Raw genomic sequence first — 26,985 nt, 5'->3', positions numbered from 1 at the left:
CATCAGTCCATGCTGATTTCTTATTACTCTAGGGTCTAATTTTTCCTTTTGGTAATTACATTGGAGTCACGAACTTATTTCTCGAAATGAGGATATGACTTTATGGACAATACTATTTTGTTGTCTCAAGGACTGTCGCCTCTCGTCTTTTCCTTCACTTAAGTATAGACTCTGTAATACTGTCATCTTTTTGATCTACCGTTGCCATCCATGTATCACATCTTACTCATAATGTTTCATTAACTCTCTTCTTATTTCCCGCTAACATTTATGTCTATTACATTATTCAGAAAACTTCAACAAGACACCCTTTTGCTTTTAGCTCCCCTTTGCTCTGCATCCAATGGCTCTTCGGGTTGCTTAACATTCTCGCTCTACTAGGGACGCGAGTCACACTAAGGTAATATTTATCCCTTCTAGGCTTTCAGTGCCTATCTTCTAAATTTTTTTGATCATGCTAGTATTCACATCTAATTGTAATATTCTAGAGTGCACCATCTGGGTACCTCACAAGGAGATATATTAGAATCTTTGTAATATCCTTCGAACATGTCAACTAACACAAACAATCCATTTACCATTTTGGGTCACTCTAATCCCAGTCAGATCCCGATATCCCATCCTTTTCTTAAACTACACCTGTTAGCCCCAATAAGGTATAACTAAGATGGGTGTGGCCAATTATACATACCTTTGTTATTGTTGAAGGTAACTCAAATTGCATATATCTCCCTTCCTGAATGGTAAATAATGAAAATCTTCACTAGCTGGGTACCTTGTACCCTTTTTCATCTTGCTTCTTTTACTTGCTGAAACTTGTATCTACTTTCTGATACTCTTATTCCTTTTTACCGTAAGAGTGGATAGACATTCTTGCCTTAGGGATCCTTATCAAGAAGTTTACACATCTTAGTACACACATGATCTATTGAATACCTCATATTTATCCATCATAAGCATGATGAAAAAATTGAGTTCCTCTGACTCAAATCTTCCACAACTATATCTCTTACAAACCGTCTTTCTGGATGTAGGCATCGTCGTATTATGAATAAGATAGAGTTTAGGAAATCGAGTTCTTACAACTGAGCTCTACCACACGATCTAGAGTAAGAAGAAAGAGTGACTGTCCTAAATGCCATGTAGCCTCCTGCTTATATGTGTGGTGCACAACACACCCATAAATAAGACTCTACTAGACACGGCTTGTAGACTCCCTAGGACAGAATTGCTCTGATACCACTTTTATCACGACCCAAACCGATGGGCCGCGATGGGAACCTAGGACCTTACTCAACCGAGTACCAACATAACGTATCTTTTCGTATCACACTATCATAGATAACTGAGCCGGAGAGGATGCCATGAGATAGGTAGAATACAATATGTAATACAAACTTATACATAAGACATATGGGCCTTTAAGACCAGAATAACCACTCGTACACTGAACATAGGCCGACAAGGCCATACAATCTTTTACGTACATGACATCTGTCTACAAGCCTCTAAGAATACATAATTGTCATAAAGGTTGGGACAGAGCCCCGCGATACCAAACAATACACATCTAAATCGTACTGACCAAACAAGCAACTCTGGAGAAAATGGAGTGCACCAACATCTTCCGCTGAGCTAATCGCCTACTTGGAGGACTCTCGACCTGTCTATCAAGACCTGCGGGCATGAAACGCAGCGTCTCCAAGCAAAGGAATGTCAGTACAAATAATGTACCGAGTACGTAAGGAATAAAAATCAGTAAATAATAGACATGAGAGAAATATGGAGTAAAAGACTCAACATGTAAGTCTGAATAACTCTGTGAATCATTAATATTTATAATGCCATGCATATGCATATAAATGTCATACCATGCATAGGTATATGCATTCATAACATCATCAAGCCTCTAAGGGCATCCCATCATATCATTTCAGCCACTGTGGGCAAATCATCAATGTATACCAGTTGATCAGGTGGTGGTGCGTATATAACGCCATAACCTTTCCCATATCCCATATACATACATACATTATACATAACTTTTCCCATATACATATATATACATATATATACGCGTATATAACGCCATCTGGTCATGGGTCAATGTGCATGTATAAATGCATGAAATGCATATGAAATACGTTAATAAAATCTCTTGGTACGTCATAAGACCATTATGCCTCTGATTAATATCATGAAATAAACTTTACCAACTTACATATTTTTGAGACCCATGAACAGATGATAAAATAATATGACACATGGGGAATTAAGAACATAAGCATCTCTAATATTTCTATGAATAGAGTCATTTATGGAAATTGTACATTTGCTCGTTTCGTTCGTGTCGTATAGATCATGCCAAAAAGAAAGAAGTGATAGCGTTAACATACCTGAGTCGATTCTCTTGACAATTCCTCTAACACACGTTAACTTCGACAAAAAACGTGACGACGAGATCGGAGTAGAGAAAAGTTTGTTGCTTAAAATACTAAGAATTCTCGTTTGATTCCTTGGAGATGCTGTGAAATCTTGTATGAACAATTGAAGATCCGTACTTAGCATTTGCTATATGACTTGCATTTGAAACTTAGGTTTTGTAACATACAAACATTTCTATTTTGAATGCATATCATAATGGAATTGCGACTTGTGTCTTTTAATAATGGGCATGACTCACATTTTATGTGTCTATCCATTATTAAATGGAAATGACTCACTTTCTTTAAGAATTGCCACATAACGTAGTCACTTTTGAGTCATAATTCTTTGATTCTTTAGCTGCCATGTTACTACACTTTAAACTTATCCAAATTTTCACCCCTTCTCCTTAATTAGTTTATTAATCCCCCACTAATTCAATAATTAACCAATTATCCACATAATTAGAAATTATCTCAAATTACTTAAAATACTACTCACTTTTAACACACTTTGCACACCTTTCTATTATAGTCATGTGGTACCTTGTATGACACTAGTCCATAAATACGGGGTATTGTAGCTTGGACCGTATTTTATCTCAAAATGTCAAACGTCGGCGAAAATTCATTTTCTTCGATTTGCTTACCCTCTCAACTTCAGTAATTTACTCATCACTTGTTTGAAGTAAGATAATGCTTATAATCTCTAAATAATCTCATTCCCGACCTTACGTTGATTAGCTTACGGCGAAACTTTAACGTACGAAAATGCGGGACATAATATCTCATTTTTCGAGCTTCCATCAATGTATTTATGGCGTACTTTCACGTACGAAAACATGGGGTGTAACAAAAACCCCAAAGTTCGCCCAAGAAAAATGGGGTAAAATGAACCCCGAATGAGTATATAGCATTTCTGCGCCATAAGTGGCGTGGGGACGCTTCCTGTGGTACTGGTTCTAGTACTTGAAATAAATCCCAGTGCCATGGATAGCGCCCCACGCTACCCTAGGCGTTGGCGATGGGAAATCATTTCTATCTTGCCCGAAAATGGGCATAACTCTAAATGTAATGACTCGACTTGTCATTTTGAGTAATTACTCTCCTTTCTACTATTTGAAGTCTTGAATAGCTTCATATGATATATTATGACGTGTGTGAATCATTGGTTTTGATTTTAAGGTGTTTCGGAATTAGTTCGGAAGAATGAATTTCATATTGGAAGCTTAAATAAAAAGGGTTGACCGGAGTTTGAATTTTGTGCAAACGACTCCGGAATGGAGTTTTAATGGTTCCAATAGCTCCGTATGGTGATTTTTGACTTAGGAGTATGTCCGGATAATTATTTGGAAATCCGTAGTTAAATTTAGCTTGAAATGACGAAAAAGGAAATTTAAAATTTGGAAGTTTGACCGGGGAGTTGACTTTCTGCTATCGAGGTCGAACTCATATTCTGCAAATTTTAATAGATTTTTTATGTCATTTATGACTTGTACGCAAAATTTGAGTTCACTCCGGATTGATTTGATATGTTTCGGTGCGAGGTTTGAAAGTTGAAAGATTTAAAGTTCATTAATCTTGAATTGGGGTATGATTCATGGTTTTAGCATTATTTGATGTGATTTGCAGCATCTAATAAGTTCGTATGATGATTTAGATCTTGTTAGTATATTTGGTTGAGGTCCCGAGGGCCTCGGGTGGATTTCGGATGGTTAACGGAATTTAAGCTGGATATTCCTAGAATGTTCGACATCGATTCTTCAAGAATACATGGTATACCATTACAAAAATGAGCTCCAAATTCAGTTTTTATTGGAGCATTAGATCCGTATTGAAATTATGGACCCATAGCAAAAACGATCGTCAAATTCGGACATCGTATGAGAGAGTTATGCCCATTTTCGTGTCGGGAACGATTTTCTATCTCCGTCAGCGCCCAAGGTAGCGTAGGGCACTATCCCTGGTGCTGGTACTGCTGGAGGTACTGGAAAGGGCGCCACGGGTAGCACCCCATGTTACCTGTGGCGCCACAGACGTAAACACCCCATAAAACGGGGAGTTTTGCCATTTTTACTCATTTTTGAGTTTGGGGAGCTCAATTTATGCGATGTTTGGGCGATTTTCAGAGGAAAACATTGGGGTAAGTATTCCTTATCCTATATTGATTATATTTCATGATTATATATTCATTTACATCATGAATACGTGAGTTTATGGAAGAAAAATCAGATTTTTATAAAATCTTTCAAAAATATAAAATGAAGATGTGAAGGTCAATCCGATGTCGGAATTTGATAACTTTTATATGGTTGGACTCGTATCGGTACGGGTGTTCGGATTTTGTGAGTTTTTCCAGGATTCGAGATGTGGGTCCCACTATTGAATTTTGAATTAATTTTGGATTTTTATTGTGAAATTTAGCATTTTCATATGGAATTGATTCCTATACCTCGTGTTGATTGTATCGAATTATTTTGACTAAGATTTGAGGCGTTCGAAGGCCGATTCACGAGGAAAAGGTTTATTTGAATAAAGAATTTTCTCGGATTGAGGTAACTAACTCTTCTAATCTTGGAGCTGAGGGTATAAACCCATACGTGTTATGTGTTTGGTTTTGAGGTGACGCACATGGTAGGTGACAGGCGTGTGGGCGTACACCGTTGGAATTGTGACTTGGTCAAATTCCATGGAACTGTGTAATCGAATAATTTGTTGTTATCTGTACATTCTCCATGTAGTAGAGAAATTGAACCACAAATCATGTTTAGATTATGTGTTAGTACTGTAGGGACCCACAGAGGTCGTGTACATGTTGAATTTTCTGCTAAATTATTGTTTTGTACTCAAACACAATTTACTTGTTATTTTATCTCAGTCTCTATTATTCATTATTGATGGATCATATCATTGTTGTTTGGGCTGATTTTTCATGATTATTGAGAGCCCGAGAGACTGGAGAGATTTATGACTGAGCGAGGCCAATTGCCTGATTGTGAGATATTATATTATACCACGTGAGTTGTCCTTGTATCATGTGAGTTGTCCGTGCAGCATGTGAGTTATCCGTGCGGATCCAGATATTATATTATAGCATGTGAGTTATCCGTGCAGCACGTGAGTTGTCCGTGCGGATCCAGATATTGATACTATAGCACTTGAGTTATCCATGCAGTACGTGAGTTGTCTATGTGGATTATAGCGCTTGGGCTGAAGGAGCCCCTCCGAAGTCTGTACACACCCCGCAGGTACCTACTGAGTGCGAGTGCTGAGTGCCGAGCGATTGGGAAGATTGAGTGACTGGGAGGACTGAGTGAAATTATACTCTAAGAGTATGCATATGGTTTTATCACTGAGTTGCATCGCATTGACATGCATACTTGACATACAGGCATAGAGATGTATTTTCCTCATGTTGTACGGTATCATATCATTCATGAATTCTCACACGTATTGGCATATGGGCATAGTGGAAAGAAAATGAAACATCTTATTTATTGTTGAAAGAAATTTTGGAAAAATTACTGTTTTCAAACTTACTCATATTTTTGGCAACTTCGGTAAAAGACTTGAGTTTTCACTGATACACTTGAAAGGCAAAGCTATTTTCAGAAATCATGATTAATCTGAGCATTTTATCTCTGAGTTACTTCTTTTATTACTTGCTTTATGTTGTTATGGACTGTTGTTGGCTATTGGTATTGGACCCGACCTTTGTTCCAGCTCGTCACTACTTTCAACCTAAGATTATGTTTGTTACTTATTGAGTACATGGGGTCGGTTGTACTCATACTACACTTTTTCACCTTGCGTGCAGATATTGAATGTTGATGTTGTTATGATCAACAGGAGATGGATTTGAAGACGTACCTGCGTTTTGGTCGTAGTTGCCTCTTGTTCATGGTAGCCTTAAATTTATAAAAATATGTTTATGTACGTTTCGAACAGATGATGTATTTATTTCATATCAGCTTTGTAAATTCTAATCGTAGAAGCTCATGATTTGTACTACCAGTCCTTGGAATTTTTTTGTATAAAAGCGGTGTATTATCATTTCTTATCTTAATAAATCTCATTAAGTTGGACAGGGGTTAATTGTCTTACCTGACGGGTTGGGTTAGGTGCCATCACGACTAGGTGAATTTTGGGTCGTGACAAGTTATATGAAGTTTTTTTGTCATGTTAAATCCCCCATTTACTGAATTCACACTTACATGTATTATTTGGAATTAACTGCTACATTTTCTACCCTTATTGTCGATTAAGCTCTTATGTGCATTAACTTTTCATTGCCATGTTATCCTTTCCGTAATTGCTTATCCTTAATTGAAGTTATTATTATCTTTTTCCTAATTGCTTTTCGTTAATTGAATTTGTTGTATCTCTTCCGTAATTGCTCAACCTTAAATGTAGTTTTCTTAACCCTTTTCATTATTGACTTATCCTTATTTTGAATCATTGATTCATGTTATCTCTCTTATCGTAAAATTGTACTTTTATGGAATCATTGACACACATTATCTCTACCTTGTTGAGCTATTCTTATGGAGACCATTATTCCCTATTGTGCTTTTCTTTGTGAGCTCGTTCTACCGTTTCTTCGTATTTTGAAGTTCCTAATTTGATTTACTTGTCGTATCCTCATGTGTTTTTATTGTTGTTACTGTTGTATTCAGTGTTGTTGAGCCGAGGGCTATACGTGGTTGTGATATTGAAACTTTTTTGAGGAAATTTTATGGCATATGGGCACATATTGTGAAAGTCATTTTGTTGAGTTGTTATGTTTTGGCACACATGTTATTGCTGAGAGGATTGTTCGGGTGTTTGCACGAGGTTTCTGTCGTGTTGTTGTTATGGTGTTTGCACGAGGTTTATGACGTGTTGTTATTATTATTGATACGCATGTAGTGGTATAAGGTTTGGGTGTTGAAACGCATGCGGTGAGATAAGGTGGGCTTGATACACGTGGCTAGTAGGGGAACTACTAGAAGCCATGCGGTGTGATAAGGTGGGCTAAAATGCGGGATGCTATTTCAGGAAAATAATTTTCAAAACTAAATGTAAAGGCTCCCGTGGTGATATAAGGAAAGATTATGATTCATTTTATGATTTGAGACTACGAGGCGGGTACCTTGGTAGTGACTCTTCTTGACATTTCCACATTCTTTTGTACTTGTCTTTAATTGTTGTTTCCCTTAGCATACTATTAATTGTATTTCTCCGTGTTGCATTGTTGCTTAGTTCTGTGTAGTTAATGTTGTTGTACTATTCGTTGTTTCAATTTTATTGTTTTTTTTTATTAAACTGTATATTTTGTGGTGATCGTTTCTTATGTGCCATTCATTGTCTCTACTCTTACTTGTTGACTTGAATTTTGGTAGAACACTTGCACAAGCATACATGTAAATAAGCATAGGCGGTACCTCGTGTAGTTAATCTTGTTGTACTATTCGTTGTTTCACTTCATTGTTGTCTTTATTACACTGTATATTTTGTGATGATCATTTCTTATGTGCCATTCATTGTCTCTACTATTACTTGTTGACTTGAATTTTGGTAGAACACTTGCACAAGAATACACGTAAATAAATCACCTATATCGGTCTAAGAAGATCAATCTTGTTGTTTTGACCATTTACATGTACTCCCGTGTACTTGCCTTATGTGTGAGAGTTATCCTGTTGGCACGTGAGCTGTCTGTGTAGTCATTAGTCATTATTATTATTATTGGATATAAGATATTGTCATAATTTGGCACGCGAGTCGTCCGTGATGTTATGAATTGTAATATGGGTACAAGATGCCAACTAATTAGGGTTCACGAGTTGGGACCCGTGATTTGTGATTTTGAGGTTTAGTACCTCGTGGAAATTCTTGGATAAACCTGGTGTGAAAGCAGTCGTTCCTATTGAGTTGTTACTTATTTTCCTTTATTTGGTTTCACATGATTTGAATTGTGTTCAGCTCACTTTACATTGTTATTTCCTGTTTGTTCCCTGTTGTTGATTGTTGCTTTTAGCTTCCTATTACAAGTATTGAATTATTATTGTCATTATGCCTAGCTTTATAGATACATTGCTCCATGTTAGTTCTACATTTATACTTGTTCAGGTTATTTAGTCTAGTGGGTGTCTTGATTGTTCCTCATCACTACTCCACCGAGGTTAGTCTTGATACTTACTGGGTACCGTTGTGGTGTACTCATACTATGCTTTTGTATATTTTTTGTGCAGATCCAGGTGCCTCGGATATTGTTGGTTATTAGCTAGCTGGTCGAGCATTGCTGTGGAGACTCAAGGTAAACCTGTCGACGCGTTCGCAGGCCTCGAAGTCACCTTCTGATATTGTACTTGTACTATTTAATTTCTATTCTGAACATTTGTATTTAGGGATTTTTCTAATAAACTCAGTAGAGTTTATGACTTATACTACGGTTTTGGGATGTTATTTCATGTTGTAAATGTTGAGTTCATTTAGATATATTCGATTTCTGCTCAATATTTCTATTGGTTAATTTCCATCAATTTATTCAGTAAGTGTCAGGCTTACCTAGTCGTAGAGACTAGGTGCCATCACGACATCCTAAAGGGGGAAACTGGGGTCGTGCCATGGGTCGACCATGGATACATCCCATGAGAGTCGTCCCTTCAAGCTTATACCAAGTGATTAAATTCCAACACCATGAAGAATATTCAGAATACATGGAGAACAACGCACATCCAGGAATGCTACCACATTGCCTTAGACAGCACGACCAGCTAATAGAGAAAAGATAAAGAAAAAGAGGAATAGCAATCAACAGGGTTGAGGTCAGAGCAAGATGAGACAGAAGGCGTCATCAAGGATCCCGACACAGTCTAAGACGCAGGATCGACCATAGAAGACCTCAACCTCATTCAATTAGACCTCAACCTCAATGATCATAGCAAGAAGGCTGATATCGACTACAAACTTTGGGAACCAGGTAAATTCCATAAATTCTTAACAGCTAATGCAGATTTATTTGCTTTTAGACATGCATATATGTCGGGTATCCCAAAGGAAATTGCCACGCACAAATTAAACGTCAACCCATTCCACCCCTCAGTGAGACATGTCAGGCGTAAATTCAACCCCGCTATCAACGATGTAGTCCGTGAGGAGGTGGAAAACTATTAGAAAATGATTCCATCAGGGAGTCGAAGTATCCCAAGTGGGTCTCCAACGTAGTGATGGTCAAAAATAAAACTGGAAAACGGCGGATGTGCGTGGATTTCATAGATTTGAACAAAGCATGTCCGAAGGATTCATTCCCATTACCTCACATCGACCAACTCATTGACGCAACGACCGGGCATGAGCTACTAAGTTTCTTGGACGCTTACTCGGGTTATAATCAGATCCTCATGGAAGAAGAAGATCAAGAAAAGACCACGTTCATCACTAACCAAGGAACGTATTACTACAGGGTCATGCCTTTTGGACTAAAAAACGTAGGGGCTACTTATCAAAGATTGGTAACAAGGATGTTCAAAGACTAGCTCGACAAAATAATAGAGGTATACATAGAAGACATGTTGGTCAAGTCCAAAAGGGGCGAATATCACATCGATCATTTTAAAGAAACTTTCGACATACTCAGACGGTACGAAATGAAGCTGAACCCAGAGAAATGCACGTTCAATGTAGCCTCGAGAAAGTTCTTGGGTTTTTTGGTATCGCAACGAGGGATCGAGGTCAAACCAGACCAAATCAAAGCCATTAGGGGATACCAGAACTCTTAACCACAAAAAAATAAGTCCAAAGCTTGACTGGTCATATCGTCGCCCTATCAAGTTTCATCTCGCGGTCGTCGAATAGGTGCCATAAATTCTTTGGCGTTCTTAAGAAAGATAACGACCTCGAATGTACTTCTGAGTGCTTTCAGGCTCTGCGAGAACTAAAGGCACTCCTATCATTATCACCCTTGCTTTCAAAACCCGAACCAGGGGAGCAACTCCTCATTTATCTAGCCGTATCTGAGGTAGCAGTAAGCGCAGTCTTAATCCTCAAAAACAAAGGTACGTAATCCCCCATCTATTACATTAGCAAAACACTCGTCGACGCCAAGACGAGGTTCCCACACCTCAAAAGATTGGCTCTGGTCTTGGTCGTAGCTTCATGGAAGCTTAGACCCTATTTCCAATGTCACTCCATCTCGGTCGTCACAACTTTTCCCCTAAGGAGCATTTTGCATAAACCCGAGCTATCGGGAAGGCTGGCCAAATGGGCCATTGAGCTAAGTGAGCACGATATCACATACCAGTTGCGAACAACGATAAAGTCACAAGCGCTCGCCGACTTCAGTGCAAAAATAATGCCTGAAGTCGAAAGGAAAGCCGTCCAAACTTCTCTCCAAACACAAGTCCTCTGGGTCCTATACACTGATGGCACATCCAACGCATCAGGGTCTGGACTGGGACTCGTACTCGAGGTCCCAACAGGTGAAGTAATTTGCCAGTCCATAAGGTGCCCTGATATGACTAACAATGAGGCCGAGTATGAGGCCGTAATTACAGGACTAAGGTTATCAGTCAAATATGGGGTGAAATGGTTGAAACTCCGTTGTGACTCCATAGTCAACTAAGTCATAGGGACTTTTCAAATCAAGGAACAAAGATTGCAAAAATACCAGACCGAAATCCGTAAGCTATTGCCTCAGTTCGACGAAATCCAACTCGATCAAATCCTACGAGCACAGAATGCCGAAGTAGATGGCCTCGCAAAACTAACTGCATCTACCAAAAGCATCACGAACGGAGATAAAAACGTAGTCCACCTCCTCAACCCATCACTGGACCAAGTCGAGGTAAGAACCATAAACTTAACTTGGGATTGGCGCAATCGTATTATCACATATTTGTAGGACGACACACTCCTAAGCGACAAAAGAAGGCCAAAAAACTAAGAATGAAAGCGGCCAGATACAATCTCCTTCATAGCGACCTGTACAAGAGGACTTATGACGGCCCTCTGACGAAGTGCTTGGGCCCGAACCAAACCCATCGCGTTCTCAAAGAAGTCCACGAAGGCCATTGCAGAGCTCACTTCGGCAATCGAGCACTGGTCAGATGCCTCATACGGGCGGGATACTACTGGCCCACAATGAAAAAGGATGTCGCAGACTTTGTGAGGAAATGCGAACAATGCCAAAAGTATGCCCCGATGATTCACCAAGCGGGCGAGCACCTCCACTCGGTCACCTCCCTTTGGTCGTTCATCAAATGGGGAATAGACATCGTGGGCCCCTCCCAGCAGGGATAGGTAATGTACGGTTCCTTTTGGTTTTAACTGACTATTTCTCTAAATGGGTGGAAGCAGGAGCATTCGCCCAAATAAGGGAACAGGAGGTAATCAACTTTATATAGAGAAACATCATATGACGATTCGGCATACCCAAGGAAATTAGTTATGACAACGGACCCAGCTCACAAGAAAGAAAACCGCTGAGTTCTTCGAAAAATGTCATATCAAGAGGATACTCTCAACCCCATACCATCTAGCGAGTAACTGCCAAGCAGGATCCTCCAATAAGTCTGTACTAAACATCATGAAGATAAAGCTCGAAGACACTAAGGGACTATGACCGGAAATGTTACTAGGAGTACTATAGGCCTATCGAACAACTCCAAAGACGAGCACATGAGAGACTCCCTATTCTTTCGTCTATGGGAATGAGGCAGTAATACTGGTCGAGGTCAGAGAATTCGGCCTAAGGTACTCCCATGAAAGCGGCGCGAGTAACGACGAGAGCAAAAGGCAAGAACTCGATGAAATAGATGAATAGAGAGACATGGCCTACATAAGAATGGTCGCCCAAAAACAACAAGCAGAACGTTATTTCAACAAGAAAGCAAAGGTACGGCTGCTTAAAGTCGGGGACTATGTACTGAAAGCCAAAACTCAAGCGAGCAAAGATCCCCGAGAAGGCAAGCTGGAACAAACTGGGACGGACCGTACAAAATCACAGCAAAATCGAACAAGGGTTCATTCCAACTAGAGATAATGGAAGGAAAACTACTACCAAACAAATGGAATATCAGCCACCTGAAATACTTCAACTTCTGAGAGAAAGGGTATCCCTTAAGTCATACTCTTTTTTTCCTCACTTGAGTTTTGTCGCATTTGGGTTTTATCAATGAGGGTTTTAACGAGGAGACTAAGGAAACGCTTTGAGTCGGATTCGCGAAGGTAGGGTCGTGGTTACTATTTCATTGCTTGACCTCTCAATACTCTCTAGGTCAATCAATGAAAGGACTAGATAGACTAGGACTGGGACTGGAACACCAGTCAATACCGAAGAATCTGTAAATTTCTCCAAGTATGTAACCAAAGAAACAATATCAAAGTAATAAAAAATCTTACGCTTATTAGCACACCTTTTTTGCATTAAGGTTATGTTCGATTACGCTCGAACAAACACCCACCGGCCCTCGGCCACAATTTAATAAAAGGTTATGTTCGACCCCGCTCGAACAAATACCTACCATCCCTCGGCCACGATTTAACGAAATATTATGTTCAACCCCGTTTGTACAAAATCCTACCGGCCTTCGGGCGCGATCTAATGAGAGGTTATGTTCGACCTCGCTCGAACAAACACCTATCGGCCCTCGTCCATGATTTAATGAAAGGTTATGTTAAACCTTGCTCAAACAAACACCTCCTGGCCCTCTGCTACAATTTAAAGAGAGGTTATATTCGACCTCGCTCGAACAAACACCTATCGGCCCTCGTCCGCGATCGAATAAGAGGTTATGTTCGATCCTGCTCAAACAAATACCTACCGGCACTCAGCTGCAATTTAAAAAAAGGTTATGTTTGACCCTGCTTGAACAAATACCTACTGGCCCTCGACCGCGATCTAATGAGAGATTATATTTGATCCCGCTCGAACAAACACCCACCGGCCCTCGGGCACATTTTAATGAAAGGTTATGTTCGACCCCGATCGAACAAACACCTCTTAGCCCTAGGCTGTGATCTAACGAAAGGTTATGTTTGACCTCACTCGAAAATGCACCTACCGGCCCTCGGCCGCATCTAACGAAAGGTCATGTTCTACCTCGCTCGAACAAACGCCTATCGGCCCTCGTCATCGCTACCTTCGCCTTCAGGATATGCAGCTTCATACCAGACATTCTCCTCGAGCCGTTCTACACCCTTATCCCCCTCGTCCTCACTGGCCTTAGTCGTAGCGGGATCATACCCACAAGTGACTCGAGCTTCACGAGCCTTAACACGAGCATTTTTTAGGGCAGCCTCAAAAACGGATCTCGCCACATGCAAATCTCGAAATACATCTAAGTGAGCCTTGGCATGAATCCACTCCTCATACAACTCCCGAGGAACATCAGGAAAATCTGAAGTATGGGAAGAGGATGGCTGCACTAGTAATCAGGCCTTCTCGGCCTCAAGAGCAACAACTAGATCGTAACGGCCAGAAGTCTCTTTCTCCAGCTCTCCAATCATCTCATCGAGTCGCTCTTCTTTAAGCTTTGCCATTTCTAAGTCATTTGCCCACTCGGAACGGAGAGTCCAGATCACCACCTCAAGAGACTCTACCTTCCTCAAAGCCTCCAACCGAGCGGACTCCGCCTTCTCTAGATCCTCTGCCTTCTCGGCGACCTCGCCACTTAGAGTCTCTGCCCTGAATTGACAGTCCTCAAGCTGGGCACGCAACAAAATCTCCTAAGCTTGGAGATTGCTGCACTGGGCTTCAACCCCTTGTTGAGCTCAAGCTCTTCCTCTTTGATCCTTAACGTCACCTCCAGGACGCTGCATTTCCCCACCATCCGCACCAGCTCTTCTTCCCTGGCCTTCAAGTACTCCCTCAGTCGGCACACATCACCGCCCTCACGAAGCTGACACCGAAGCTCCCAGTACTTCTCAAGGACTCTGAAGTACTTGTCGTTCCACTTCACATAGATATATTTATGCCTATTCTCCCCTATGAGCACTCTCAATTTCTAAGACGACTGTATACAAAATGAACACAAAAAGTTAGACTGTAAAAGAATAAAACCAAAAGAAAATAGCTAACAGTGAATGTACTTACCTGAAGGGTGAGGCCGGCAATGTTATTCAACAGGTTGTTGTCATTCATATCCTTGAGGGTCGTACCCTTAACTTCAAAACTAAGAGAGATAAGGGAAGGGATAATCTGCTCGATATTCACAAGAAGATTACTGTCCATCAGGATCGTAATAGTCCTTGAACCCCCCTCCAACCTCACTTCAAGCTGAGTAAGCCCCTCGTCGGTCATCCTCATCTCATCTACATCCATGTTGGAATCAAATCCAATATCCTCCTCTCCAACAGCCTTATTCTTATCATCAGTCGAAAGAGGTACATCCACCGCAACACCGGAAGATGAGGCCTCTTCGTGTCTTGGAAGAACAGGGTAGCCACGGTCCATCACGCCTTTGACCGTAGCTCCCTCGGGTCGTATGTCCGTATCCACAAAACAAATAGTCTTTGTACTAGCCTCTCGGCTCTCCCTGATATGCATTGTGGCCGTCTCCCGAAGGACAAAGCCTCAGTCTCCCACATCGGTGGTCGCCGACATCCACGACCCTCCTCTTACGAGGCATCAAATCCCTATCACCAGGAAAAGTCTCATCATCCTCATCAATAAGACGGTACAAGGAAGAAGTAGAGGTTTCCGCAGCCAAAGTCTACACGATACAAGAAGGGATAGATTCAGACGTAGCCACTGGAGGGACTGGGACACGAACAGAATCAACCGTATTCGAAGAAGGGGCGGGAGCCAAGGAAGTAGTAGCTTTTTTTTTTTGGAATGACGGTGTGGGAGCTTTTGACCTCCTCGAAGATCCCCTGGTCGAAGCTACGAAAACACAAGGAAAGGGGAAAGTCCGCAAAGGTAAAATAAGAAAAGAAGAGAGAATGAAAACACCATGATAGAAATAACTTACCAGTTGAAGGGAGAGCAGGACCAAACTTCTTGAAGAAACCTGACCACTCACGAATCCCTACGATGTGAGGGAGGTGCCGACCAACCCAATCAGAAATATGTTCGACCAAAGGATGAGGCGAGGTTTTATCTGCACGAGAAAATGATAAGAGGTCAAAGACCATAACCGAGCACGGGAGATAAATTAGATACCTACAAACAAGGAAATTAGGTACTTACGAGTACAATTCCAAGCCTCAGTAAAACCGTCAACATTGGCCACCACGTCCTTGGTTCTGACGAAGAAGAAGTTGAACCAAAATTGGCGGTTGGCTTTGTCATCCATATTCACAACCAAGAACTTACCTCCTCGATGGTGAAGATTCAACATCATCCCCATATAAAGCTAGGGGCGAACAGATGTATTAAATGTCGAAGTGTGAGTTCGACTTCGGCTAGCTCGGCTGTCACGGCCCGACTTGTCGTTTTAAAATTTTACGCCTTGTTTAGTGACTTAAGGTCTCGAGCAGCTTCGCAATATATATTATGACCCGTGGGTGTGGTTGAGTTTGATTTACTGAAGATTCAGAATTAAATTAAAAGAACAATCCTTAATTTGAAGCTTAAATGGAAAGAGTTGACCAAAGAGTTGACTTTTGAGCAAACAACACCGGAATGGAATTTTGATGATGTCAATAGCTTCTTATGGTGATTTTGGACTTAGGAGCGTGTCCAGAAAATTTTTTGGAGGTCCGTAGTGGAATTAAGCTTGAAATGCCGAAAGTTGAATTTTTGGGAAGTTTGACCGGAGGTTGACTTTTTGATATCGAGGTCGGAATCCGATTCTAGAAATTTGAATAGGTCTGCTATGTCATTTATGACTTGTGTGCAAAATTTGAAGTCATTCCGAATTGATTTGATGTGTTTCAGCACAAGATATATAATTTGAAAATTCAAAGTTCATAGATTTTGATTTGAGGTGCGATTCGTCATTTTGATGTTGTCTGATGTGATTTAAGAATTTGACTAAGTTCGTATGATATTTTAGGACTTGATGGTATATTTGATTGAGGTCTCGGGTGAGTTCAGATGCCTAACAGATCGAGTTTGGATTTGGAGGAGGAGCTGAAGCAGCTGGGCATCTGGTATGATCGCACCTGCACGAAAAAGGGCCGCAGGTCCGAGCTCGCAGATGCGAGGAATTAGTCGCGAAAGCAGAAAATGCATGGGATGGCCAGGCACCGCGGGTGCGAAAAATCTTTCTGCGGGTGTGAAGTCGCGGGTGCGAAGAATTTTACCGTAGGTGCGAAGCCGCAGGTGCGAAGAAATTATCGCGGGTGCGAAAACCCCTGTGCAACACAAAAATAGAGGGGTTCCGAGCTTTTGCCATTTTTGGGCATTTCAAGCTCGGGTTGGGTGATGTTTGAGCAAGGTTTTCACGGGAAAACTTGAGGTAAGTCCCTTGTGATCATTTCTACTCTATAATATTAAATTATCATCGAATAATCAGATTAGATTATATATTTTTGAGGTGTAAATCGGGGGTTTGAACTTAGGGATTTGAAAACGAAAATTTAAGATTTGGAGGTCGAGTTGTTATTGGAATTCGATAAAATTGGTATGGTTGAACTCGTATCGGAATGGGTGTTCTGATTTCATGAAAATTTTATCGGGTTCCGAGGAGCGGGTCCTGCTTTTTCTTTTCTTTTTTAAAGCAACTATACCACTAGGCAGTACTTGCCTAGTGGTTAATATATAAATAAAATCCCAAAATGGGTCCAAAGCTTACAAGATGTCCAAACCAAAATAGAAGTTGCATGAAGCTACTAGCTATTAAAAAGATAGACAAGCTAAAATCTAATGAACTAGCTATTACAACATAATAAGTTGAATGCTTCCTTCTCCTGTCAGTGTATGTGAATCCAATTGCCATTAGCAAATACCAAGAAGCACTTATCAAGCTCTCACCAGGCACCAGGGTATACTATCCATAGGCTAAAATGAATTCCAAACATCTCCACCACAGAGTTGAAGCCAGCATAGTCTTCCAATTGTAGCTACTATATGATCTCCATATCTAGTGAACTGATTTTGTCCGAGTATTAATCATGTGCTCACTCATCAAAATTAATGTGTAGAAGAGGAGCCTGGCTTTAGGCAGGCTTTGCAAGGCAAAAGCCAGGCTTGGGCTAGCTTTAAGCAAGCTTTGCAAGGAAAAAGACATGCTTGAGCTGGCTTTAGGCAAGCTTTGCAAGGCAAAAGCCAGGCATGAGCTAGCTTTAGGCCGGCTTTGCAAGGCAATAGCCAGAAATGAGCTGGCTTTAAGCAGCCTTTGCAAGGTAAAAGCTAGGCTTGGGCTGGCTTTAAGCAGGCTTTGCAAGGCAAAAGCCAGGCTTGAGCTGGCTTTAGGCAGGCTTTTCAAGGCAAAAGCCCGACATGAGCTGGCTTTAGGCCGGCTTTGCAAGGCAATAGCCAAAAATGAGCTGGCTTTAAGCAGGCTTTGCAAGGCAAAGGCCAGGCTTTGAAACTGTGCCTTTTTGTGATCTTGTAGGCTCGGATCCTTCTCTACTAGAACCTTTAATGTAGACATCATTCTAAACATTGCTAAACCATCCTCAGATTGAGCATGAAAGCATGCTAATACCACTAAGAAATAATTCAACAATCTCCAGAAATACCATATGATGGATTCATCATTTTCCTTAGCATTTGGACATATCAGAAGTAGGATAAATTGTACCATCCCACACCTACTTATTGTATTTTTTCTATACACTATCAAAGAACCCCCCATAATGAGCATGAGACCATGCTAATACCATTGGAAAGTACCTTAATAGCATACTGAATGAGACAAAGAAACATGCAGGATTGTGCAGAGTCCAATCCTGTGAAGCCATCAGTCTGGGGTTCTTCTCTTTGCTATCCTAACCCTAAAGTTAGGTGATTGAGATTTGTCTAGATTGATCAACCTCCTCCATGCACTAGGAAGTTAAGAGAATGAATGAAACTCAGATGTACCTGCAAAAGAAAACACAATGTTAGCTATAAAATCCGCCACTGAGTTGCCTTCTCTGAACACATGTTGAAAGATCACATTGAAGTTGTCCTTCATCTCTATAATTTTCTTCACATCCTGTGCAATTACCCAAGGAGGATCCCATTCCCCTTTTATCACCTTCTTCATTACCAATGAATCAGTCTCCAATATGAGAGGGTGAAGATCATGCTCCACATAGTATTCCAACCCTTGAAGAATAGCCTTAGCTTCAGCTACCACATTAGTTTTCACTCCCAAGTCAACTGCCCTAGCATACACCACATCACCTTCATCATCCCTCACACAAAAGCCTAGGGAGCTCGGTCCAGGATTGTCCTTTGAGGCTCCATCAGTATTACATTTGTACCAACCATGACAAGGAAGCTGCCATGTTACTCTTGTAGTGATCAATATAGGTTTATATCCTTCAAAGTATTGAATCATGTCTGGGCATAACAATGGAATATTAGTCATCCAAGCATACCTTACCCTTGCCAGTTGATGCAATGTCCTATTTATCTCATGAATCACCATATTTATGGACACTGAACCCCCATGTTTACCTGCATTTCTTCTCTTTTAAAGATCCCAAGTGATGATAGCTGGTACTTCTTGAAATAGTGGCTTTAATTTTGGACAACACTGAGCATACCACCAATGCCTTATAATCTGCTTCAATTGAATCAATTGCACAGTAATTCCAGCAGCCCCCATGAACAAGTTCTATACCTTAGAGGCAGTACGACTTGTGACAAATATATGCTCAATGGATTCCTCTTGGGGCTGCTGACAACACCAACACCTCGACATCACCATTTTCCCTTGCCTCCTCTACATGTCATCAGTGGCTATGTTCTGCCTCCACAATCTCCACAAGAAGAAGGATATCTTGAATGCCAAACCTTTAATCCACATTAACTTGAATTCCTGATTAGGATCAGCCATATGCCTTAATATTTGCCAAGCCCTGCTAACACTGAACTTGCCTGAAGGAGTTGGCATCCAGTATGGCCTATCCCGATATCCCTCACTGCCTTCATAATACACATTTAGCCTTATATGTTCTGCAATTTCCTCATTGAAAGTTTGATCTAGCAGCTGATCACCCCATGCTTCCCCTTGCCGCAGTTCTGCCACCTCTTGAAGATCTTCATTGATTGGAAAGTCTTCAGGTAATACGTGATAAAGTGCACCCAATCCAGTCCAATTTTCATGCCAAATATTAGTGGTTCCACTCTTCAATTCCCATAAGATCTCATGTTCTACTTCTTCCTTAGCATTCAGTATTTGTCTCCAAACATGAGACCCTCCCCTAAAATGCACCACTGTTGGTAGCTCCTTCTTGCAATACTTATTCCACATGAAATTAGACCACAAAGATTTTGTGGTCCTAAACCTCCACCATAGTTTAGCAAACAGTGCGCTTGAGACATCATGTAAGGACCTAAAACCTAGGCCCCCTTCCTCTTTAGGAAGGCAAAGATTTTTCCATGAAGCCCAGTGTCTGCTTCTCCCTTCTTCCTTTGTGCTCCAAAATAACCTATCAAAAGTCTTATGTAGATGCTCCAGGATGTTGTTTGGTGGATCAAGGACTGATAAAATGTGAACTGGCATACCCTTCACAGATTTTGATTTGAGGTGCGATTCGTCATTTTGATATTGTCTGATGTGATTTAAGAATTTGACTAAGTTCGTATGATGTTTTAAGACTTGATGGTATATTTGGTTGAGGTCCCGGGGGGCCTCGGGTGAGTTCGGATGCCTAACGGATCGAATTTGGATTTGGAGGAGGAGCTGAAGCAGCTGGGCATCTTGTATGATCGCACCTGCGAGAAAAAGGGTCGCAGGTGCGAGCTCGCGGATGTGAGAAATTAGTCGCGGAAGCGGAAAATGCATGACCGCGGGTGCTAAAACAAATTCTGCGGGTGCGAAGAATTTTACCGCAGGTTCGAAGCCACGGGTGCGAAGAATTTTACCGTGGGTGCGAAGCCACGGGTGCGAAGAATGTTACCGCGGGTGCGAAGCTGCAGGTGCGAAGAAATCACCGTGGGTGCGAAACCCTTGGGCAATACAAACAGAGAGGGGTTCCGAGCTTTTGCCATTTTTGGGCATTTCAAGCGCGGGTTGGGCGAGGTTTGAGCAAGGTTTTTACGGGAAAACATGAGGTAAGTTCCTTGTGATCATTTCTACTCCATAATATTGAATTATCATCGAATAATCCGATTAGATTACATGTTTTTGAGGTGCAAATCGGGGGTTTGAACTTAGGAATTTGAAAATGAAAATTTAAGATTTGGAGGTCGAGTTGTTATTGGAATTTGATAAAATTTGTATGGTTGAACTCGTATCAGAATGGGTGTTTGGATTTCATGAAAATTTTGTCAGGTTTCGAGGAGCGGGCCCCGCGTTGACTTTTGTTGACTTTTTGGAATAAATTTTTAAGTCGACGTATTATTATCCGGAATTATTTTTGATGAATTTTAATGAAGTTATACAATTAATTTGGTTAGATTTGAGCATTTCGGAGGTCAATTCAAGCAAGAAGACGATTTTGGAATATCGGCATAACTTCAAAAAAGTAAGTGTCTTGCTTAACCTCGAATGAGGGAATTACCGCTTAGGCATCGAGTCTTATGTACCATTTGTGAAATGTGAAAAGCTGTGTACGCAAGGTGACGAGTACGTACTCGGGCTTATATGTGTAAATTTTTATTGGATTGAAGTCTTAGGCATTATTGTGTAGTAAATTGGGTAACCGTGGATAATTATTAAATCATCTGTTTGCCATGCCTAAATCCATGTTGTTGAATTTGTTTTTATATGACAATTTGATGAAATTATTACTTGTATATTTAGGTGAATTTCGTGAGTTTGATGGTTAATATTTCTTGGAATTTTATTTCATTATGAATTTTCCCTCTGTAAATAATTAATTAAGCAAGGTTAAGAAGAAGTGTTAATATAATTATCTAAATTTGCATTAATGAAGGCCTTGCTTTATGCTGAGTAATTTCTATCTCTATTGATTGTTTTTGGGTGTTATATACATTGTCTGGAGCCTTGGGATATTTGTTGTGAAATTAATTAATTTTGTTATATCTTTGGAATTTTGTTGTGGCCATTGGGCAAATTGTGATATGAATTGATTTTATTATGTTGCCGTGATAATTTTCCGTATAAATTATTGTGTTGTGTGAGTTATTATTTTGGGGAGATAAGGGTGGCATTTCACCGTTGATATTATGTGTGTATAAGGGTGGCATTTCACTGTTGTTGTGTTTGTTGGAATATCGTCTGGGCGGAGCGATAAGGGTGGCTATAGGAGCGATAAGAGTGGCTATTGATATTGTCTGGGCGGAGCGATAAGGGTGGCTATAGGAGTGATAAGGGTGGCAATAGGAGCGATAAGGGTGGCTATTGTTAGGGACGATATGTGATGATGTGGGGTTGTGGTGTTGATGATTTTCATGTGATGTTGTGATTTTTTTGTGTTTATTTTTATACCTTGTGCAATTTGTCTTGTTGTTGGCAAATTGATAACAATCTGATTTATGTTGAATTTGAGAGCCTGTGGTTATTGCCAGGCGGATTGTAAAATAAAATGTGGGCACGAGGTGCCGTGAGTAAATAATGAGGATATTTGGCACGTGAATTGTCCGTGCAGTTGTGATATGAAATGTGGGCACGAGGTGCTGTGATGAAATGATAATGATATTTGGCACGTGAATTGTCCATGCAGTTGAGATATGAAATGAGGGCACGAGGTGCCGGGGAAATATGGTGATTTAAATATGGGCACGAGGTGCCGTGAAAATATGAAAAATGGGTTGAGACCAGTGTTTATGAAAAATATGAAAAGGGACTGAGACCCGTATTTTTATGATTTTGAAATGAGGTGTCATATGGTGACTCTTTAATCGAAAGAATTATATTCAAAATATTTATTTGAAAGGATTTTTATTCAAGAAGAATTGTATTTGAAAGGTATTTATTCGACGAAATTATATTTGAAAAAGAGTTTTATTCGTAAGAATTATATGTGAAAGATATTTAATTGAAAAACTTGATTTAACTGGGTGTAATTGTATTTATTAATTGTTGACCGATATTAAATGGTGATTTTATTGTCTTATTGTGCATATCAGTGGTTGTTTTATGTTGCCTTGATGTTATTTGTTTCATATTATTTTGTATATTATATTGCACAGGTTATTAGACTAGTGAGTATCTTGACTGTACCTCGTCTCTACTCCATTGAGGTTAGTCTTGATACTTACTGGGTACCGACCGTGGTGTACTCATACTACACTTTTGCACATTTTTGTGCAGAGTCAGGTATTGGAGATATCGGACTTGAGCAGAGTTAAAGCGGGATCGTAAGAATTCAAGGTAGAGTTGTTTGGTCGTCGCAGTCCCTTGGGGTCTTTTCATTTCATTGTACTGTTAATTTTTGATCAAACAACATTGCATATTCGGTCTTCGTGATCATTCCATATATTCAGTTAGAGTTCGTGACTCGGTACTACCAGTCTTGGGAGGTTGTATTTTTTTTTTATATTTGTTCCGTTGTTAGTTTTGATTACTTATTTAATTCAAAAAAAATGGCTTTAAAAACGTAACTGAAATCGGCTTACCTAGACTTAGAGCTTAGGTTCCATCACGACGCCTGTGGTAGAATTTTTGGGTCGTGACATCGGCAAATTTGGTGAGCATCCTTATAAGTTTATAAATGTACGGCGCGAGCTGAGCTGGGCAAACGCCGTAATAACGACAAAATTCCTCCGCCAACGGAAGGAGAGCGATAGTGTAGCCGACTTGGAAGGGATAGGCGTAGAAGGCGCAGTTCCAAGAACGGTGGACCTGCACCATATCCAAGCCAGCCGGGATTAATTCAACATGATTGGGAAGGCCGAACTTAGCATTATGCTCTTCCAATTCCTTCATCGTCATCACTGATCGAAAGGTCCCGGGGTCAGCTTCAGGTAATTTGGTGAAATCGAATCTGGAATCAGAGCTACGAGGAATTATCTCCTCCACCGTTGGGAAGGTTCTATCCTCAACAGCGGCAAGAACACTCTCCTCATGAGGGGGATACACCACTGCCAAGGGGGGCACATGACTCCCCTCACCAGACTCAGAAGTATAAGAAAGAGAGGTATCAAACAAGGAAAAGCTAAGAACAATACGAATCACTTGAATAGAGAAGATAAGTTCGAAGGAAGAAGAGAGCAAGATAAAAATATGGGATTTCGAAACAACAGAAAACTTAAACTTCAACATCGCATCTCAATACCTCTATTTATAAAGGTCTTGGCACTAGGACCGAAAATAGCTCAGCATTACTGGCACAGGAATCAAAGCGACAAGTTCAATTAGGGGTCACACGCGAAATAAAGCAATGCATCGGGAATACGCGTCATAATGACGCATGACATAATGACATCATCCTAACTCGTGGATAACATAGTTTCAGCGAACTGCCCGGGAAAATCGAAGCATTTGAAATATGCGGCCCGCGATGGGCCACGCTGCCAGTTCACCCCAACCACCACTACATGTATAGCTCGCTCGATTGTGTCGACCACATAGAACCAGATCCGCTCATCGAACCCACCTGAAGCTGGCCTCAATAAGCGAAAGGACTAACTGTATGGGTCAAAATTCGTGTTTAGAATATTCAAGCCAAAATAGTACTAAGGGAAGAGTTCCCAAGTCTTTATTTAGCAAAATGGTCCGAGGAGCAGCGAAGTATGTGGTCGAAGAGTCAACGAGAGCCGTAGTCGAGGTGTCAACAAGGGTCGAGGCCGAGGTCCGTTGACAGAGTTATAACGGCTAGTTTTCAAGATAGGATATTAAAGAGAATATTCTAGTAGATATTCTCTACACTTGTACTATTATGGTTTCTTAGGAACATGTTCCCTATAAATAGAAAAAGAGATAATGATAGGGGACATGTGATATTCATTTGTAAATAACACACTTTGACTTAAGAATCGGATCTCACTTGCTAAAATACAAATATCACCTTTTCACTGAAATTTTTGTCTTTATTTTTTCACTAGATCTGAGAATAACTAAAATATTCAACGGATTGTCTATCATTCATCATTGTTAGAAAGAACATCCACTTATTTCATCCTTTCTTGGGTGACTCATTCCTTTTATATACTTAGATGTCATTTATTGTTGTTCATTATCATTGAATGCTACATTATTACTTCCGATTTCTGGAATATTTATTGTATGCCACTACCACTGTTCGACCAGATCTACGTAAGTACTTGTTGCTTCTTTAAGAACTTCATCTAGGGATATTATTGTTAGCTAAGATTAATCCTTATTCATATTAATTTAATTATTTGAACCAAGATCTATACTTTTTAGCCAAACACCATCTTCATTATACTAAGCGAGTTACTTCTTTTTCAAACTATCATCTTTTTATTCGCTTTTTTCTTTATAACGGTAATGTCTAGACCCAGTTTGCGCACCTGACTGTTCTATTAGAATACCAGCTACATATCGCCAACAAATTTATCGAATAACTCTACCTATCGAGGCTTAAGCAAATGGAAAGAAATCACCTAGTATTTTTTGCCTCCGTGGGGATTTGAATTGATACTTTATAGTTCTACTTCTACTTCATTGACCACTAGACCATTAGAGTATTATTAATTTATTTCGTCCTTCGAAGCTTTAAGAGTATGATCAATGTATGTATCTTTTATGAGTAAGTTATTAATTTCTATGAATCTTTTGTTATAGACACTTTCTATATGCATATTTCAAGTTATTAATTTAAGTTTTCAGTCTCAGACTTAAGATGGGATGGATGATCCACAAGATCATTTGGCGAGGTTCATCCCTCAGCGTGGAGATCTTTCTGGAAATAAAAACTTATTTTGTTGAGGCAATTTCCCTCGTCGCTTACCTGTATTTTTCTTGGTATACCCACTTGTGTGCCTCCTAATTTTGTAAAGTCCTTGGAGCATGTGCGATTACAGGATCCTTGTCAATAAAAAAGTCAGTCACTTATTCTTTATCTTATGTTAAAAGGTCTGGACTCAAAGAGGGAGTCGATTCACGTACTTCATCATTTCCTGGGTCGTTATCGCATTTCCCCGGTTCATGGTATGGTTTCTTTCTCTAATAAGAAAATCCCGGTGTGAACTCCCCTAATGATTTTACTTCAGCATATGTAACAAGATTGTTAATTGAAAAGGAGAAATTAGCTAGCACAAAGCTGGTGCTAAGTCTCTACAAGTATAAGGAAGTTTTCAGTCTTAGGCTTAATATTATTAATAATATTTTTTACTACAAATGACACATTTCTAAATTCTCCAGGGTGTTGCTAGAGACATCCATGGCTAATATATAGGGTAAGGCTCTATCCGGATTTAAAAAGTTTTTGGAAAAAGTTCACTGAAATCTGAAATAACCGTGTTTATTCTCAAAACTGTATTTATTTTCTGGAAACCATAGCTAAAATCTTCTTGCTCTATTATTCCTCTAGAGATTGTGCTACTGCTCATTTTTATTACTCCCATGCTTTTATCTTTACCCCTAGCGGGTGTCTTCCTGATATTCACTAATATTTGTTCACTAATATTTGTGGCTACTAATTTGATTGAGTATATAGTAATTATTATTTTGCCGCTGCTTTGGAGTAACAGTCTTTTAGCGTGTGCAGTTCATTAACTATAGGAAACAAGGTCTTACCTTTAGATTCTTGTTGTAGTTTCACATCTCTTTCACTGGTGATTTCAGGTCCATGGAATAGACTATCTTGTTATTCTGACTAGAGATTATCTTTTTGCTCCTTCATTTGTGTATATCAACCGAAGTGTGATTACCATCTATTATTAATTTTTCTTTTTGTTTCCTTTTTCTGATGGCCTATTAATAGAAGATTGTTCTTTTGATGACTTAGTTACTCTCATTTAGGTGTCTCCATGATACAATATTTGTCCTTTCATCACTTCCTGATTTGCTTCTCTATTGTAGAGAATGGATGTAATGGACAGATTACTTACGTGTATTGTAAAGCGGGAAGGGGAGGAGCACAACCGTTGTGATTTGTTACGTGGTAGCTTCCTTTGGCTAAAAGAGAATTGATTGAAAACTATGATGATGCTCTTATAATTCCAGGTGGAATATAAACACTTGACTCCTGCTGCTGCACTGGATTATGTTCGCTCCAGAAGATCTCGAGTGTTCTTGGCTCCTTCCCAGTGGAAGGTAAACAAAAATGTATGAGATAACAAATGCAGTTCTGTTTAGCTTCCAAGTTTAGATTTTTCCTACAGTTTTGTGCAACAACATACTACCTACTGCTAGATGATATACCTTTATTAAGCAGGTTGTTCAAGAATATAAGCAGCAGCAGATAGCATCTCTTGCACTCTCTGGTATTGTTGTACTGATCACCAAGGCTAATCTTTAACTTGAAGGGTATCGTAGTTGTTCTGATGGAAGTGTTGGTAAAGAGTTATGTTTGACCAAAAATATGGCTCTTGGTTCAAATAATTAAATTTATGTAATTATGTGTTAAACTTAGTTAACAATAATATTTCTAGATGTAGCTTTCAAGG

The 26,985-nt window shown here is 40.0% G+C and overlaps 1 pseudogene; it reads left to right on the top strand.

Moving 5' to 3' along the window:
- The window catches only part of LOC142177339 (phosphatidylglycerophosphate phosphatase PTPMT2-like), a 101,525-nt pseudogene that overhangs the window by 46,848 nt on the left and 27,692 nt on the right, over positions 1-26,985 (top strand).

Source organism: Nicotiana tabacum, chromosome 23, assembly GCF_000715075.1.
Source record: "Nicotiana tabacum cultivar K326 chromosome 23, ASM71507v2, whole genome shotgun sequence".
Taxonomy (NCBI): domain Eukaryota; kingdom Viridiplantae; phylum Streptophyta; class Magnoliopsida; order Solanales; family Solanaceae; genus Nicotiana; species Nicotiana tabacum.
This window is presented reverse-complemented; position numbering and strand designations above follow the sequence as displayed.